This window comes from Muscardinus avellanarius, assembly GCF_963383645.1.
Source record: "Muscardinus avellanarius genome assembly, chromosome: 8".
Lineage (NCBI taxonomy): Eukaryota > Metazoa > Chordata > Mammalia > Rodentia > Gliridae > Muscardinus > Muscardinus avellanarius.
The window spans coordinates 46,215,492-46,233,865 of record NC_137794.1 but is presented as its reverse complement, the minus strand read 5'-3'; positions in this window follow the sequence as shown (position 1 = coordinate 46,233,865).

The window sequence follows — 18,374 nt, the reverse complement described above, 5'->3', positions numbered from 1 at the left end:
GAGACGTGTCAAACAGGATCTCGTTTATTTCTCTCAGGCAACCCAATTTAAAGCAAAAAAAAAAAAAAAAAAAAAAAAACACACAAGGGGGATTTCCAACAGGAAACTATTCTAACCAATCAAGCTAAAAGTCACTCTTGCATGTGCAAAGCACATAACTTGCAGCCAATCATTATCCAATGCATGAGGGGTTCACGAGCACGGAAGCATTATCTGAGCCAATAAGGCTCAACATTACCAAATTGGGCTAGCGGGGGCAAGGAGAGTAGTTACGCCCTCCATATCCGCTCAGTGCTACATGTTGCAGATTCATCGGAAGTTCAGTCAGGTGGTTGTGCAGACCCCAACACAAACTAATACATGAACAACCATATTCATAGCTGCACAATTCACCATTGCCAAACTGTGGAACCAGCCAAGATGTCCTTCAACAGATGACTGAATTACAAAATGTGTGTACACAATGAATTTTTCCCCAGCCATAAAGGAGACCAAAATTATGGTATTTACAATGAAATGTCACAAAAAATAAGAAATCAGATGCTTTCCTTAATATGCAAAAACTAGGAAGAAATGGGTAACAGGAGGAACTCTAGATGAAGAAGGGATCCTATAGAGGAGCAATTAAGGTGACCTGAGGGGATGGGAGGAGGAAGAGGGAAACTCTTTAAAGCCCATGATGCACTTAAACATATCAAATTCAATCAGAAAACCAAGCATGGGAAGGAGGGAGGAGGAGGGAAGGGGTTAGGGATTGGGTAAGGGCTGACTAGGTGATGTGTGCATGTATATCTCCACAAGTTCTTTATCAAATTAAGATGTATGACTACAATGCACCAATCAAAATTTAGTATTAAAAAACAAAAATAAAACCTCATCTAAAATTTTTATGTAGCTGGGTATGGTGGCATACTCTTATAATTCCAGCATTTGAGAGGTTGAAACAGGAGGATCCAGGTTTGCAGACAGCCTCAGCTACTTAGTGAGACCCTTTGCAACTCAGTGAGTCCCTGTTTCAAAATAAAAATAAAAAATAGGGCTGGGGGTGTAACTTGGAGGTAGAATGCCCCTGGGTTCCATCCCCAGTACCACAAAAAATTAAAAAAATAAACATTAAAAATAAAATTTTTATGTAAGAAAAAGAATTGAAAATAGTAATGAGAAACTTGAAAATAAAGAAATTTTCTCTGAAATAAAAAAATCAGGAAGAAGGAATATCAAAAAGTAGTTGTTGATGAGATTTCCTTTTCTCTGATTTCATTAGATACCTAAAACATGTGCAGCAAAATTATAGTTCTAGAAGAAGCAGCCTTTGGTCCAGAAAACAGTCCACATACTCCATTGTTATTCCCAGCCTACTCAGTGTGATTCCTAGCTTCCGTCTTCATTTCATTACTGAAGAATCAAAACAGAAAAGTCTGACTATTAAGTATTTATTTTGTTGTATACTAATGGCTGTGATGGGAGGAAGGAGCAATTAAAAAGGAATAAAAGTAAAAAAGGAGTGAGTAAAGTACTAAATGATTGGTGATACATATTATTATTACCAATATTATTACGGGCAAGGAATATATTTAGTCAGTAGAAAGGTAATTGGCTTTGGAGTCAGACATAACTGGATTTCAATGTAGGGTTGCTAGTTATCCTGTGACCTTAGGCAAATTCTGAATTGCAAAATCAGTGTTTACAAAGAGATAATAACAAATTGTCTATAAGACATATGAAAATATGTCTAACACATAAAAGGTACTCAATAAATATTTGGACTATTTTCTCTTTTGCATTGTTCCTTGCAGCAGAGGGTTTACCCATAAAAGACTGCTTATTAAACAAAGTATGTTGAAAAATAAAACAAACTAAGGATCTATGTATTTTTTTACCATTTAAATTAATATCTCTCAGCCTTAGTTTCAACATCTTTCAAAGTAAATTATATCCCTCCAAAGCAATTACAGAACAAAAGATAAGAGTAATTATGATTTTTATGATCTTTATTCTGAGAATGTTACTCATAGGAAATTTGAGAAAAAACAGTTGAGAAATCCAGGTTTCCTATTTATTATAATGTGATCATATTTCCTACTAGAACTGTTCACAAGTAAACATTAGAGATGTTTATGGTTTGGACCTGGACTGTCCCCCAAGGTTCAACTATTGTAGCATTATTTCCCACACAGCAATGCTCAGAGGTGGAGCTTTTTATAATTGATGGTGACCTCATCAATGGGTTCATCCATTGAGGGATTCATGGCTGAATTGGAAGGTATGGTAACTGTTGGAGGTGGACTTTAGCTGGAGAGAGTGGATCCTTCAAAGTGTGTGCTTGTGGATGTTTCTTATTCCTGGCCTTTTCTCTTTCTGTTGCATGGCTGCCATGAGGTAAGCTGAACAGCTTTCCTCCAGCACACCTTTCTTTCATGATATTCTACCTAGGCCCAAAGCAATTGTCCTGTCTGATCCTGCATTGAAACCTCTAAAACCAAAACCAATATACAAGTTTTCTTTTTTTTTTTTTTTTTTTTTTTGGTGGTACTGGGGTGGAACCTTTCACCTCTGGGCTACATATATATATTGGAAACAGTGTCTCTTAAGCTAGTGAGACTGGCTTTGAACCAGGGATCCTCCTGTCTCCCCCTCCCAAGCATGTGGATTACAAGTGTGCCCCACCATGCCCTCCTACAAGTTTTCTTTTTTAAGTGGTTCTTCTCTGGTATTTTGTCACAGCAATAAAAATGTAACTTACATGAAATGTTTGAAAAGTAGTTTACTTACTTTAGACAGTTCTCTTTTCTTCTAGAATTTAAGGTGATTTTGATACTCCTTAGATTCTTTTATTAATAACTCTAAACATTTTTATAAAGTTTTTTAAAATGATACATGAGAATAAAAAATTATATGTATTAATGGGGTATCATGTGATGTATCAAGACATACAGATATTGCATAATGTTTAAGTCAGGTTAAATATATCTATCACCCTAAAATGCAATTTTATGGTAAAAATATTCAAATTCTTTTTTATGGTTTTGAAATGTTCAGTACATAATTATTAAGCATAGTCTCCCAAGTGTACAAAAGAACACTAGAACCTCTTACTCCTATTTAACTGTAACTCAGGACTTACTGATCACCATCTAGCTCTTCACCCCATCTCCCCAAACTCTGGTAACCACAATTCTACTCTCAACTTCTATAAAATCAACACATTTAGATTTCACATATGAGTGAGATCACGCATTACTTGTCTTGCTTTACTTAGTTAACTTTGCTTAACAAAGTAATCTACAGTTCTAACCATTTTATTTCAAATGGCAGGATTTCATTCATTTTTATTGCTGAAAACAATCCCATTGTGTATATTACCATATATATATATATATATATATATATATATATATATATATATATATATATATTAAATCTGTCATCAGCTAATGGACATTTAGATTATTTCCATCTCTTGACTACTGAATATAGTGTTACAATAAATATGGTGTATAAACATGTATTCAACATATTGACTCCTTTTGGATACATACTCAGAAGTGATTGTTTAATCATGTGCTAAATCAGGTTTTAATTTTGGGGGAACTTTTTTTAGTGTTTTTCATAATGACTGTACTAACTCACATTCCCAAAGGCATTGTGTAAGTCTTCCTTTTTCTTTACATCCTCACCAACCAACACTTGTTAAATTTTGCCTTGTTGATAATGGCCATTCTTATATAGTAAGGTAATATCTATTGTGGTTTGATTTGCATTTCCTAATAACTAATAATACTGAATATATATCAAGACCATCTTTATGCCCTCTTTTGAAAATTTTAATTTGTACTTACTGGCCATTTTTCATTGAATTATTTAATTTTATTCTATTGAGTTGAGATTCCTATATTTTTATTATTAATCCCTTGCTCAATTCATAGTTTGAAAATATTTTCTTTCATTCTGTATGCTGTCTTTTCACTCTGACAATTGTTGATTTTGCTTTGCAGATTTTTAGTTTGATATAATCTTATTTGTTAATTTTTGCAATTGTTTATGTACTTTGGGGTACATATACACAGATCTTTTAGATATATACCTAAACAACCCTTACCTATGAGTACTAAGATATATTATCTCTCTGAGATATAAAGTTCAAAATCCAATTATTTTGCACAAATGTCACTGTCTTGAAGATTGATTTAGCATTTCTCCAACCTTCAAAACATTCTTGAATCAGTAATACTTGGAGACACAGTGTACATCAGACATACTAGTACTTAATTCAATGCTTAAAAAATCAATGAGTGCTGGTCTTCTGAATTTTGTTATAAATATTTTATTGACTGACTTTAATCATATCTGTAATTATAGTTCACAAGTGCAATTTTAGAATGTTTTTTAAAAAATATTTTTTAAACTTTCTTAAACAACAGGGGATTTTTTCCTATTTTAAATCATTATTCTATAGTTTGAACTATTCCTGTTTAAAAAATAAACAAATTCAAATAAGGCAGGTTTCTCTGAGATAAAGGAATTGTCTATGAGGCTTTTGAATACAGGATTGTATAAGCCCATTTGCTATACCAGGAAGGAACTGGAAGGGTTTCCTGTATTCAGAAATGTATGGAGGTCAAACTTATATCATTAAGATATATTAATCCCACATAAGCAAGAAACCGTGTTCATATACAATAAATTCTAAAGAGTGTGCAATAACTTTTGACAATCTTTAGTTCCTTCTTACCAACAAATTATGGATAGCTATTGGCATAGTGGCCAGATCAGTAAATGGTAGTAGTTCAGTTTTACTCCTCTTCTGGTTTCTCAATTTTCTTTCTATCTCATAAAAAGTGAATGAGTAAATATATTTGCTCTGTGTTCCTATGTCCTTATTATCACTTCATGTGATGGCAAGAATTTTAAAATGACCTCATAAGAAGTTATGTAACTTACAGCTACTTTAGAGGGTCAGTTATCTAAATTACAAATTCACTTCAAGGATTAGCAAATACCTAATTAGGTAACTCAATCAAAACTGATCATATTATCAATGATATAGGGAAGACAATACAACAACAAAATAAAAATATTTAATAAATATGAAATAATATGAAATGATCTCACCTGCAGAAAATGGGCATTGAAAAATGTTTAGAAACACAAACTAAGGACATTAGAAATCTCTCCAGAAGAATAATATCAGAGAATTACCAAAACATAGAAACTGAGTTGGCCATCCATGTTCAGGAAACATTTAGAACCCCAACTAGACAAGATTATAGGAAAACTTGTCAATATCACATAATAATCAAAATCTATAACATAGAGGTCAAGGAAAGAATCTTAAATATAAGGAGAGCAAAAGAATAGATGACACTCAGCAGAAAAATAATAAAAACCACTCTGAACATTTGAACTCAAATCATGAGAGCCAAGAGAAACTGATACAATTTCTTCAAACTCTTAAAGAAAACAACTTCTAACCAAGACTGCTATATACAGTGAAGATATCTTTAAAAACTGATGAACAAATAAAAAGCTTCCAAGATAAGCAGAAACTAAAATAATTCATGAATATAAAAATATTTATTTACATATCAAATAATATTTATATATCAAATAATATGTCAAACCAACATATTTATTATAAAAAAAATAAATAAATACCAGGACCAGAGAAGAGGTGAATTCTACTATATGAGCAAATAAACAAAGAAAAATAACACTATACTAAACACAAAATATAACTCAAAATGACAGTAAACAAAAATTATTATACTGAATGTCCAAGGTCTAAACCCCTCAATTGGAAGGCATAGACTGGCAATGTGAATTAAAGAACATAATCCAACTACACTCTGTTTGCAAGAAAATCACCTTACAGGCAAAGATATTCATAGGCTAAATAATAAGAATGGAAAAAGATAATCCATGCAAATAGAACCTAAAAACAAAGAGAAATAAGCAACCCTCATATACAGCAAAGCAGACATTAAGCCAAAACTGATAACAAGAGACTAAGTACATCACTTCTTACTAATCAAAGGAACAGTCTAACAAGAAGATATAATGATAATAAACATTTATTCCCCAAATGTTGGTGCACTTTTATGAAACAAACTTTTTGGGATATTCAATCTCAAATAGACCCAAATACAATAATATTGGGAGACTTCAACACACTGCTTACACCACTAGACCAATCTTCTAGACAAAAGATGATTACAAACTTTTCAGAGCTAAAGAACAATTTACACTAAATCCACCTAATAGACATATAAAATTATTCCAACCAACAACAGCTGAATGCACATTCTTTTTGGCTGCTCATGAAACTTTTTCCAAAATACACCATATTCTGGGCCATAAAGCATGTACTGGCAAATTCAAACAATTTAGTATAATTCCTTGAATATTTTAAATCTTAACAAAATGAATGTAGAAATAAACAACAGAAAAACCAAAAGGAAATACATAAATACATAGAGATTTAATGATAATGAGGACTGCATCATAGAATAAATAAGGAGAAATTTTTTTAAATCCTAGAATTAAAATGAAAATAAGACACAACATACCAAAATTTATGGTACACTTTTAAGGCAGTATTAAGAGGAAAACTTATAGCACTGTGTGTCCACATAAGAAAAATTGAAAGCCACCAAATAAACAACTTAATGACATATCTCAAGGCCCCTGACAGAAAGAAATAAGCTAATCCTAAACCCAGTATAAGGCAGAAAACAATTAAAATCATAGCAGAAATCAATGAAATAAAAACAAAAAAACAATACAAAATATAAAGAGATTTTTTCTAAAAAAAATCAATAAGATTATAAGCCCTTAGTTAATTTAGCCAAAAGAAAGAAAGAATTGGCCAAATAAAATAAGACATGAAGAAGGAGATATCACTACAGACAGTAGAAAAATTCAGATAATCATCAGCAACTATTTTAAAAGTTATATTCCAATAAATGGAAAAACATAAAAATTTGCAGATTACTAGACACATATAATCTACCTAGATTGAATTAAGACAGCCAGGCATGGTGGTGCATGCTTGTGATCACAGCATTCAGGAGGCTGAGACCAGAGGATCACAGTTCGAGAACAGCCTCAGCTACTTAGTGAGGCCCTCTGCAACTCAATGAGACCCTGTTTCAAAATAAAGAATAAAAAATAGGGCAGGGGGTGTAGCTCGGAGATCGAATGTCCCTCGGTTCTTTCCCCAGACCTGCAAAAAAAAGTAATAAAATAAATAAATAAAGAGGATATAGAAAACCTAAACTGACCAATGACAAGCAAAGAGATAGAAAAATCAAGTTAAAACCTCCTATCAAGAAAAGTTCAGGTCCAGAAAAATTCCCAGCTGAATTCTTCAAAAACCTTTATAGATAATCTAAATCAAACACTTTACAAATTATTCCATAAAATAGAAAGAAATGGAAACCTTACAAACTCCTATGAGGCTAATACAACCTTAATACCCAAACCAAATAAATATTTTCCCTTTTTTTTTTTTTGTGGTACTGGGGGTGGAACCCAGGGGCTTTCTACCTTCGGGCTTTACTCCCAGACCTTTTTATATTTTATTTGGAAACAGGGTCTCACTAAGTTGCTGAGAGCCTCACTAAGCAGCTGAGGCTGGCTTCGAACCCATGTTATCCTCCTGTCTCAGTCTCCCAAGCGTGGGGATTACAAGTGTGCGCCACCACGCCCGACTCCAAATAAATATTTTTCAAGAAAATAAATTACAATGAATACCCTTGATTAATATAGATATAAAGGTCTAAATTACCTTAATAAAATGGATACTAGTGATATCCATTCAAAAACTATCAAGAAAATTGTTCACTTTTACCAAGTTGGCTTCATACCAGTATACAAGGCTGTTTCAACATAGTCAAATCAATTCATGATAATCACCACATGAAGAGAACTAAGGACAAAAATCACATTATCTCAATAGATGCTGAAAAAGCATTTGGCAAAATTCAACACTCATGTTAAAAACTTTAGAAAGTCATAATAAAAGAAACTTACCTCAATATCATTAAAGTTATATAAATCCAAAACCAACATCATATTGAATGGGGGGAAAACTGTAGGAATTCCCATTAAAATCAGGAACAAGATAAGGATGCCTACTGTCGCCAAAATTTTTACTCAGAATTTACTTAAAACCCTAGCCATAAGGCAGGAGAAGAAAATATAAAGAATATAAATAGAGCAAGAAGAACTGAGATTATCTTTATTTAAAGATGGTATGGCAGGCAGGGTGGCGTACACTTGTGATCCCAGCATTCAGGAGGCTGAGACCTGAGGATTGTGGTTCATGGACAGCCTCAGCTACTTAGTGAGGCCCTCCGCAACTTTGTGAGATCTTGTTTCAAAATAAAGAATAAAAAATAGGGCAGAGGGTATAGCTCAGAGGTCAAATGCCCCTGGGTTCCATCCCCAGACCTGCACACAAAAATAAATATAAAAAAATAAAAAATAAAGACGGTATGATCCTATACTTAGAAGACCCAAAAAACTCAATCAAGAACACGTCTAGAACTGATTAACAAATTCAGCAAAGTAGCAGGATACAAAATCATTCTAAAGGATGGGCGTAGTGGCGCATGCTTGTAATTCCCGCACTTGGGAGGCAAAGACAGGAGGATCTCGCTGGTTTGAAGCCAGCCTTACTGGCTTAAGAGACCCTGTTTCCAAATAAAAATATAAAATAGGTCTTGGAGTGTAGCCTGGAGGTAGAAGGGCTTCCAGGAACCCCAGTACCACCAAAAAGAAAAAAAGCAATCTAAAAATTTATTACTTTATCCACAAAAACCACGAATCCACTGAAAAAAAAAAAACTATACAGAAAAAAAAATTCATTCGTAATAAACTTAAAAACAAGCAAAATACTTTGGAGTAAATCTAATAAAGGAATCCCAAATCCTTCACAATGATCATTGTAAAACAATAAAGGAATTGAAGAAGATCTTAGAAGATGGAAATATCTCCTACTCTTGGGTAGGCAGAATAAATATTATAAAGCTGCCATTCTACCAAAAGTGATCTACAGTCTCAGTGCAATCCCTATCAAAATACCATTGTCATTCTTCACCAAAAGAAAAATCACAGCCCTAAATTTTATATTGAAAAGCAAAACACCCAGAATAGACAAAGCAATTTTCAACAATAAAAACTATGCAGGAGGCATCACAATTCCTGACTTCTATTTATCCTACAGAGATGTAGTAATAAATACAACATGGTTTTGGTACAAAAACAAACACATAGACCAATGGAAGAAAATAGAAGATATAGAAACAAATCCACACACTAATTGGCAATTGATTTTTTTTGGGGGACGGGGTACTGGGGATGGAATCCAGGGGCTTTTCTACCTCCAGCCTATACTCCCAGACCTATTTCATACTTTATTTTAGAAACTGAAGCTTACTAAGCTTCTGAGAGCCTCACTCAGTACCTGAGGCTGACTTTGAATCTGTGTGATCCTCCTGTCTCAGCCTTTCAAGCTCTGGGATTACAAGCGTGTACCACCACACCTGGCTTGACAATTGATTTTTTATAAAGGTGACAAGCATATACATTGGATAAAAGGCAGCCTTTTCAACAAATTATTCATTTGTAGAAAAGAGGACTTAAATCTTTACTTCTCACTGCATAAAGTCAACTCAAGATGGATCAAAGACCTGAAAATTAAACCAAATACCTTGAAAGTACAAGAGGAGGGAATAGGTCCAGTACTCTAACATATAGCCAGAGGTAGAAACTTCCTCAATAAAATCCCTATGCCCAGGAAATTACAACAATAATTAATAAATCAGATGGTATTAAACTAAAGTTTCTGCTCATCAAAGGAAATCATTGAGTCAAAAGAAAGCCTACAGAATGAGAATAGCTTTTGCCAGTTAGTCCTCTGATATAGGACTAATATCTAGACTATACAAAGTACTTAAAAATACTTTACACTATAATAAAAAACACAATAACCCAATCGAGAAACGGGCAAGTAAACTAAACAGACACTTCACAAAGGAAAAGATACAAATGACAAATACATTAAAAATGTTCAACATCATTAGCAGTCAGAGAAATGCAAATCAAAACTACACTGATATTTCATATAACCCCAATCATAATGGCAGTTATAAGGAAGCTAAACAACAATAAATAGGAATAGGGGAAATAGGAAGTCTTTTACATTGGTGCTATTGCAAATTAATACAGCCACTATGTAGACCAATATGGAGATTTCTCAGAAAATAGAGAATGGATCCATCATATGATACAGCTATATTGCTTCCTGGGTATCTTTTCAAAGAGACTCAAATCAGAATATTATAATAATGCTTGAATATCCATTTTTATAGCAGCACAATTCACAATAGCCAAATAATCAAAAAAACCTAGGTGTTCATTAACAGATGAGTGAATTTCAAAATTATGTGGTATCATACAATGTAATTCTACTCAGCAGTAAAGAACACAATTATATCATTTGCAGAAAAATGGATGGACCTGGAGAAAATTATGGTTAAGTGAGATTAGCCAGTCACAGAAAGTAAAGGGTTATATGTTTTCTCTCAGTTAGAAAATAGAGAATAATTGTAGTGTAAGAGGGACTTTAGATAATGCAGGAGAAGCTCCAGTGGAACCAGTGAGGTGGTCTTCGTGGTGGGGGGAGAATATGAAGGAAATGCTTACACTGACATAATGTACATATGTGAAAATGCCATTGCAAATCTCTCTTTTATGGAGAAGGGAGCAGTGGAGGAAACTGGGGTAAACTCACCAAGTGCTGTGTGCATGTGTATCACTATAACTATGCACTGCAATGCGATGTGAGATTGTAATGCACCAATAAAAACGTTTAAAGAGGAATAAAGAGTTCACTCTGAAATGCTATTCTCATTGATTGAGCACAGTTAAATACTGCAAATTTCCTATGGTTTAAATTAAGATGATGACTTTTACAATTTGTAACTTTATTCAACCTAAAGATTTTTCTATCTAGCTTAACAAATTTTTGAAAATGTGTTTGTGTTCTCATTTGTAAAATATGATCTGTATTATATAATAATGTATATTTAAATCAGAATTATGTGGTAAAATTAATGCTATCTATATGTATGGATCGACTTATTTCAAGAACAATGTCTATTTTTTCATGAGCAGATTATAAAACTCCAGTGAAACCAGATGTGGTGCTACATACCTGTAATCCCAGTACTTGGGAGGCTAAGAAAGGAGGATTGTAGATTCAAGGCCAGCTGCATAAATTTAGCAAGACCCTGTTTCAAAATAAATAATAAAAGGTCTTGATGTATCTCCAAAGTAGAATTTTCCTGGCTTCAGTCTCCAGAACAAAAACTTGCAACTAAAAGTATTCTAGTGAACCCTTTAAGTGGTACCCCCATTAGGGCAGTGTCCAAGGCTTGATCTCTCAGTGATCTTGTGTGTAGTACTTGGTCTCTGGGTTACTGTCATATCTGCTTCAAGTGACTCTCACATGCAAAAACATAATAGTAGCACATAAAAAGATAGGAGATTACAATTTCTTTCATCCTAGAGATTAATTTGGTTTTGCCTTTTTTGATAATAAATAATTGTTTAATATATGTTTTTATCTCTGGCAGATTTAGTTTAATACTTTTAATATTACCTGATTATGAAGTATAGGGATCAATAGCCACCGTCCCAATTAAAGTACCTGAGCACTTGTGTATAACTTTTGTTAGGTACCTTTGGCTCACAATATCTTAGCCTTCTAAATGTGTCCTTTATCTAATTAGAATCTTTGTCAAGTAATTACTTGCCTGTCTCTGTGGAAGCGTTCTTCCTTCCAATAGACCCTTCTCTGTGTTCAGTAGCTCTGTAAAGTCATAGTTCATTGACTCTAGGACAAGTGCTCTGAGTTAAAATCATGGGATATGTGCCAGCTCTCATTGAAACCTGTGTGTTCATTGTTCAACTGGAAGAGTCACTTTTTGCTTAGGGCAAGAACTTCAATAGAAACTCATTACCTTATATGGACAAGGATGGTATGTTGGTACTCTGTGTTGACAGCAATATACTTATCTCCACCATAGCCATCTTGTAGGAGCATTACTGTTTTATGGCTTTATGTTCAGTGTCTTGGATTAATTCCAATATGAGTGTCCATTCTTTAAACTGTATTTTACAAATCACATTGAAGTTCTGTGTCAAGTTGTTTATGTATGTAGCCTATTACCACACCTTAATTTTGTATCATACCTGCCAGAGTTCATGTGCAGTAGAAAGTAGACTCCAAGACATTGATTATTTGGTGCAAACTTCCCCCCAAAAGGATGTGGTATTGGTCAAGGAAGCTTTTCCTGCCAAGAAAAATTTCTGGGGAGAGAGATGAAATGGTGATTTTTATTTTTAGAAGCCAGCTCTTTCAAGAACCAGAAGAATAATTTACAAAATCTTGAATGGATATGAGGGTGGCACATTACAGCACCATCTTCATTTCAATTTCAGGTTTGGACTATTCTATATACGTCCTCTCCTTTACCTGAGAGTGTCCCTTCGGTTGGGTGTTGACTCAATCTTAAATTTTCCCTTAATTCTCCCGTGATAACTTAATTGTCTGGGTTTCTCCAGCTCTCCTTATAAATATCAGAAGCTGATAGCATGATATATCATGGAAAGTAGTAGATTCTCCCTTTCTTGGCAACATCAAGCCAAACTGCTTATAGCACTCACTGACTCAGAGAAGTAAAGAGAAAAAGCACTAATGAACAGTGACAACTTTTTGGTCTAATAATCCCTATTTCCTCCAATATATACAAAAGAAATAAAAATCATAAAAAGTAGATAATTTTCACATGCCCCTGTGGAGTAGGAGAAGATAAAAATAAAGGGCAAACGGATAAGCCTTTGTTTGGTAAACCAACATTTTAAAGTTAAAAATTGCTGAATAAAACATATCAATAAACAAATAGTTATAGCCAAGCTATTTGAATTGCACCAGAGTGAAAAAAAGAAAATGATGATTAAGAAAAGGTGTTTAAGAAAATATTAAATTATTTGATAGTGCATCTATGAGAAACTAGAGACAATGAGAAAGAAGGTGCTAGGCTGATAACAAGAGCAGATGGATGGATTTACTTCTGTTACTTGGGTCCAGGCAAATATAACAATAGCATTTGCTTGGAGATTGTTCCCAGCTCTCCTCAGGTTTAGTTGATTCTATATTGATGTTTAGGGACAGCAAGAATGGGATTAAATATACTTTAATGCTTTCAATAAGGATTTAACACTTTATAAAAGCATATAGTTGTGTGTGTGTATGTGTGTGTGTATGTGTGTGTGTGTGTGTGTGTGTGTGTGTGTGTATCACTAAGGGTTAAACACAGTTATGCTACATCTCAGCTACACCTCTAGTCCTATTTTTTATTTTAAAACAGAGTTTCACTAAATTAAGGCAGGCCTCATCAAGTAGCTACGGCTGGCCTTGAACCTGAAATCCTCCTGTCTCAAACTCCCAAGTACTGAGATTACAGGTGTGTGCCACTACACAGGGCTTTGTGTAACATTTTTAATTTTGACACATTTCTTAAAACACATGCAGGCATAGCCTATTACATTTTAACTAAATGTTCCATTTATTCAAAATATCATTAAAATGTAACTTGTACCATAAAGTCTTTCCTAAAGACTTCTTTTACAGTTTTACCACTAAACATGGAAATGAAATGATTCTCTTATTTATCCTCACCTTGGTTTTATACACCCTACAGATATATCCCATTGAATTATGTAGTCATGCTTATGCTAAATCTATTCCTTACTTCTCCTCATCCATCTCACCAAGCCCACAACTTTGCAGTCCACTTTTATGCCGATGAACTATCACAGAATTAGAAAACAGTAAGGATGACAGTTTTTCTCTCAAAATGATACCTATTATTAACGTCACTATAACCACCTCCTATGACTGCATCCAATACAAAAGTCAAATTCCCCTATGATGAGTCAGCAGCCATCCCTGAAATCTTGTTGTACTCATTCATATCTATATTTACCACTGTGAAGTGATACAACTTTCTTTAGTGTACATTTATATCCAGTATTCGGTATATATATATATATATATGTATATATATATATATATATATATACACACACACACACACACACACACACACACACACACATACAGATAAAGATACAAAGGGTGGAGGGCCTACCCATCATCTTTAAATCCAAAAGCAATGATCTTCACACATCTCTCAATGCAGAAGAATATCCCCATGGAAAGGTCTATAAACAGAATGACAGTGCAGTCACAATATTGTATTCAGAGGTATCAGAGTTTATTTTTAAACAAAAGGGAAACCTCTCAAGGCCCTTAAGCTTAAGCTTTCTCTTAAATAGAGACAAACTCCACCCATCCCCTTTGGAAGCTATGATAATCTTCATAGCATGCTAGATCATTTCAAAAAGAATAAAATATACTGGAGGGTTGCTCTTACCAACACAAATTTTGTAGAATCCTTAGGACTGGCAGCTTTGGAAATTCTTCTCTCAGGGGAAGTAAATTTAAGTGGAGCTGCACTTGAGTTCAGTTTGTATTCCCTTCTCAATTACCATCAATACAGCTGAATCAGGAGCTACACCAAAAATCCTGAGATAGCTTTTTAAAATCTAAAATAAAAGAAAAAAGTGTTATTGCAGATTTAGGAAAAAGAAATCTTGATACAGGAGATATAAAACCTCTGGAGGGATGGGATTGAGGGTATGAAATAATGAAACAAAAACTTGAAATACTCAAAGATGAATATACACATTGCGACCCTTGTACTTTAATTGTTTAGGGCTGAAAATATTTGTTGTGGTTTTGCTTGACTTAAGATACACAGTCATTTTTAAAACATGCATATAATAAATATCCTAGGTGATTATTATAATGTGGGAAAGAAACAGCCAGGTGGTTATATATATATGAGTTGCTCCGTCTTACCTGATTAGAAAACTCTCCCCAGCAATGTACCTCAGGCATCACAAAGGGATAGAGCCCATTGGTATGGCTTATTGCTTAAGTATGCTGCAGGCAACTACTATATCAGCATGCAATGGCTCAAGACAATAAGATATGTTTATAACACGCAGGACATTATTCATCAGCACTTCTTTATTACCAGTAAATAGATCATAGCTTGGGCTTAGATTTTCTAATAGGTAGGAGGTGTCTTTATTAATTAAAATTGTAAAAGTAAGTTTTATAGCTGGTTACTAGATTTAAGTAATTGCAGGAAAAGAGCTCACTGAAAGATAATAGTGCAGGCTGATATTCAAAAAATTCTAGATTTTCTATAAATATTAAATTTTAATAGTCAAATTTAGTAATTAGAAGTGGATCTATTCATTTATTAGGTACCTTCAATTCTTCACCAAGATCCACAATCCTTGCTATACGAAATATCCAACTGTTTTCCAGACACTAGGTAAGCCATTATGAGGGGTTTTAACATGTCACTAGAATACTCACAGGAGCATCGCTAAAGCTATCCAGAATGTGCATCTTGATGCATTATTTTTAGTCTGACAGCTTTGCGGTGTAAAACACATTTGGGATCACACACACACACATGTATATCAGTATCACTGCAGACTGCCCTCTCTTGACCCAATTGGGTGGATCTGAATTTTGTCTACATATCAACAATTTGAGTCCTTTAGACAATAGACCGGGTTTGCCTGATTACAGAAGATTTTTGCTACTATGAGTATAGGCATAGAAGAAACAAATACAATTTGGTACACATTTCTACAAATTGATGCAATGAATATAGGATTTGTGATAGTAAATATATAATTTGCATTTTGTTTCTTAATCTATCACAATACAGATATGCTAATTTTATCAAAGTGCACAGTAGGTATTGCACTGCAAGCTGGATATCTTTATGGAATTGACCAGAACTCCAAGAATCACATGGACATATAGAGAGATACACAAAGATTTTGCAGTTAAAAATGGGCAAAGTTAGGATTTGGGTTGGGGTAGGAATTCGCCGTGAGCCAGATCTAAGGCTGAGACCTGGTTCTGTGGGTTTCCAGCTCTGCGACCTTCAGCAGACAACGGCATCATCATTGTCACAAACCTCAGTTTCTTGGTTTGAAAAATGAAGGCTGCTTCATGGGGTCATTTTGAGATGTAAACGAGGAAATTTGGGACTCATTTCAGCCTAGCGCTTTGCTTACAATAAATGTTCAATTAGCTTTGCCTAAAAGATATTTTTAAACAATGACTTTGGCGGGGAGTAAAAGAAGCCAGACTGTAGGTTTGAACATCCCAATATACAACAATCATAAAGGCCCCAGTGAAAGTGAGAAACAGGGTAGAAGCCATGGTTGATGTAAGTTCCTCTACAACCCGGCCCCTTTAAGTTCCACTTCATAGGGCTGTTCAAGAACATAATAACAGGCCACAAACACAACCGCCCTTCAGTACATGAAGGCGAGCTGCGTGGAGGTGGGCAGAAGGGCTACAAAGGCTCAGCGAAGCACAATGGGAAAAACATGAAACAGCTGTTGATCACTGGGAAGTAGTATCAGCAAACAGGCTGTGCTGGCAGGAACTGGCTGGAGAAAGGTGGCTCAGAGGAAGGGAGACAAGGGAGCTTCCCATGAGGCAAATTTGCTGAGCTCTCAACAGCAGGAAGCCAGGAGAGCCAACTGAAGGATTTCCCCTTGTACTCTGGCTTGGGGTACAGCACAAGTCACACAGTCTTCTCTGTCTCTCTGTAGTTGGTATATAGATCCAGACCACATGCCCTAAAGACAACCTAGGAGAGTGAAAGAAGTCGAAGCTGTGTGGTTTTTGTTCACAGGACTCTACCACCTGCCGAAACGGTGAACCTGGGCAAGTCACTTGACCTCTGGAGCTTAGAAGCGTGGTCTGCAAAATGTGATAGTACCAGCCCAGCAACCTCTGGATGTTAGTTTTCTTTCCCTGATTCCCTTCCCACCTTCACGTTATCTAACATTTGACGTATTTATGTTTTTATTTTAGAACAGAATCCTATGCCTAGAGCACCTGGGAATTGCTGGGGTGAGTCTGTTGCTTTCTTGGCACAAGTCCTGATTCCCTTCTCTGCCACAGAGGAGAAAATCATCACCACCCATCATCCTGCCGCAATCATTTCAGCTGCAGCAGAAATTGTTCCCATTCTTTATCTTGGGATTACTTTTGCTATGTGACACTCTCTAGAGCTCCAACATTCTTGGTTTATTGGACGAATTTTGTTTTCAGTCTGGATCCCAGATGCAGGCATTTTTAATTTATTTATATATACATTTATGTATTTATTTATTTTAAATTTCTGGCAACCATGCTTTTGATCTTTTAAAATCTCAAGGAAAATCTGCTGTCATTGGATTTTGCCCTTATACAAATCTGCATGTAACTTCCTGACCACAAATTAGGTCATAGATAAGTTTGGAGCTGCCAATCATGCCTGGATTCATCAAGCATTTTAAACTGCTGGTGCTGCAGTACAAACGCCAATGTGTGTCACAGATAACGCTATCATTTGCATAGTTACAATCAGTTAGTGATAGAATGCCTGAGAGGCAGAGGGGATGCATGGCAAATGCAAAGTCACTTTCAGATTTGCATTCATTTTGGTTTTTAATGGAGAATAGAGGGCCTGACTGAAAGGGGCATTGCCTCCTGTTCAGCTTGATTCAGCAGAGCCTTGCCTGTAGAGCATTTCCACTCTTTGAAAGTGCTTTGTGATCCTCCGATGAGCCATTCTTCTCAACAATGTATGGCATAGCTAGTAGGCATTATTATCCATAATTTAGTGAAAGGGAAGTGAATCAAAAACAGGTTGAATGACTTGTTCGACACTGCTGGAAGTCACAGCTGAGGTGGAGGAAGAACCCGGAGCTTTGTACCAGCTCCCCATCTGTTGCTAAGCCCCATTAGCCGTGTTTCCTACCTGTACCCAGTAATTAGCCAAACTAGGTGCTGCCAAATACGGACATTGCATTCATTTTTTTTCCTAGCATTTCCTCTCTTTTGAACGTATTCATTTGACCTGCAAAATATCACAAAAATAACCCTCCTCTCCCCAAAAATTAAAAACAGAAAAAAATAATGAGAACAAGCCTGAATTCATTTATCCTGAGGATTAAGAACACAAGGAGTTAATGTTTCCAAATACTGTGTCTGATGCTGTGAGAGAAATTGGTAAGCCTTGAGAGAATTGTGCTCCACTTAAATGACAAGTACCAGGATCTGATTGATATTCTCTGTAAAGTTTCCCCCAGTTGCATGGTTTTTCCTTGGCACCTATGATTTATGAAATATCCCTGTATTAATTAGGCATATGCTA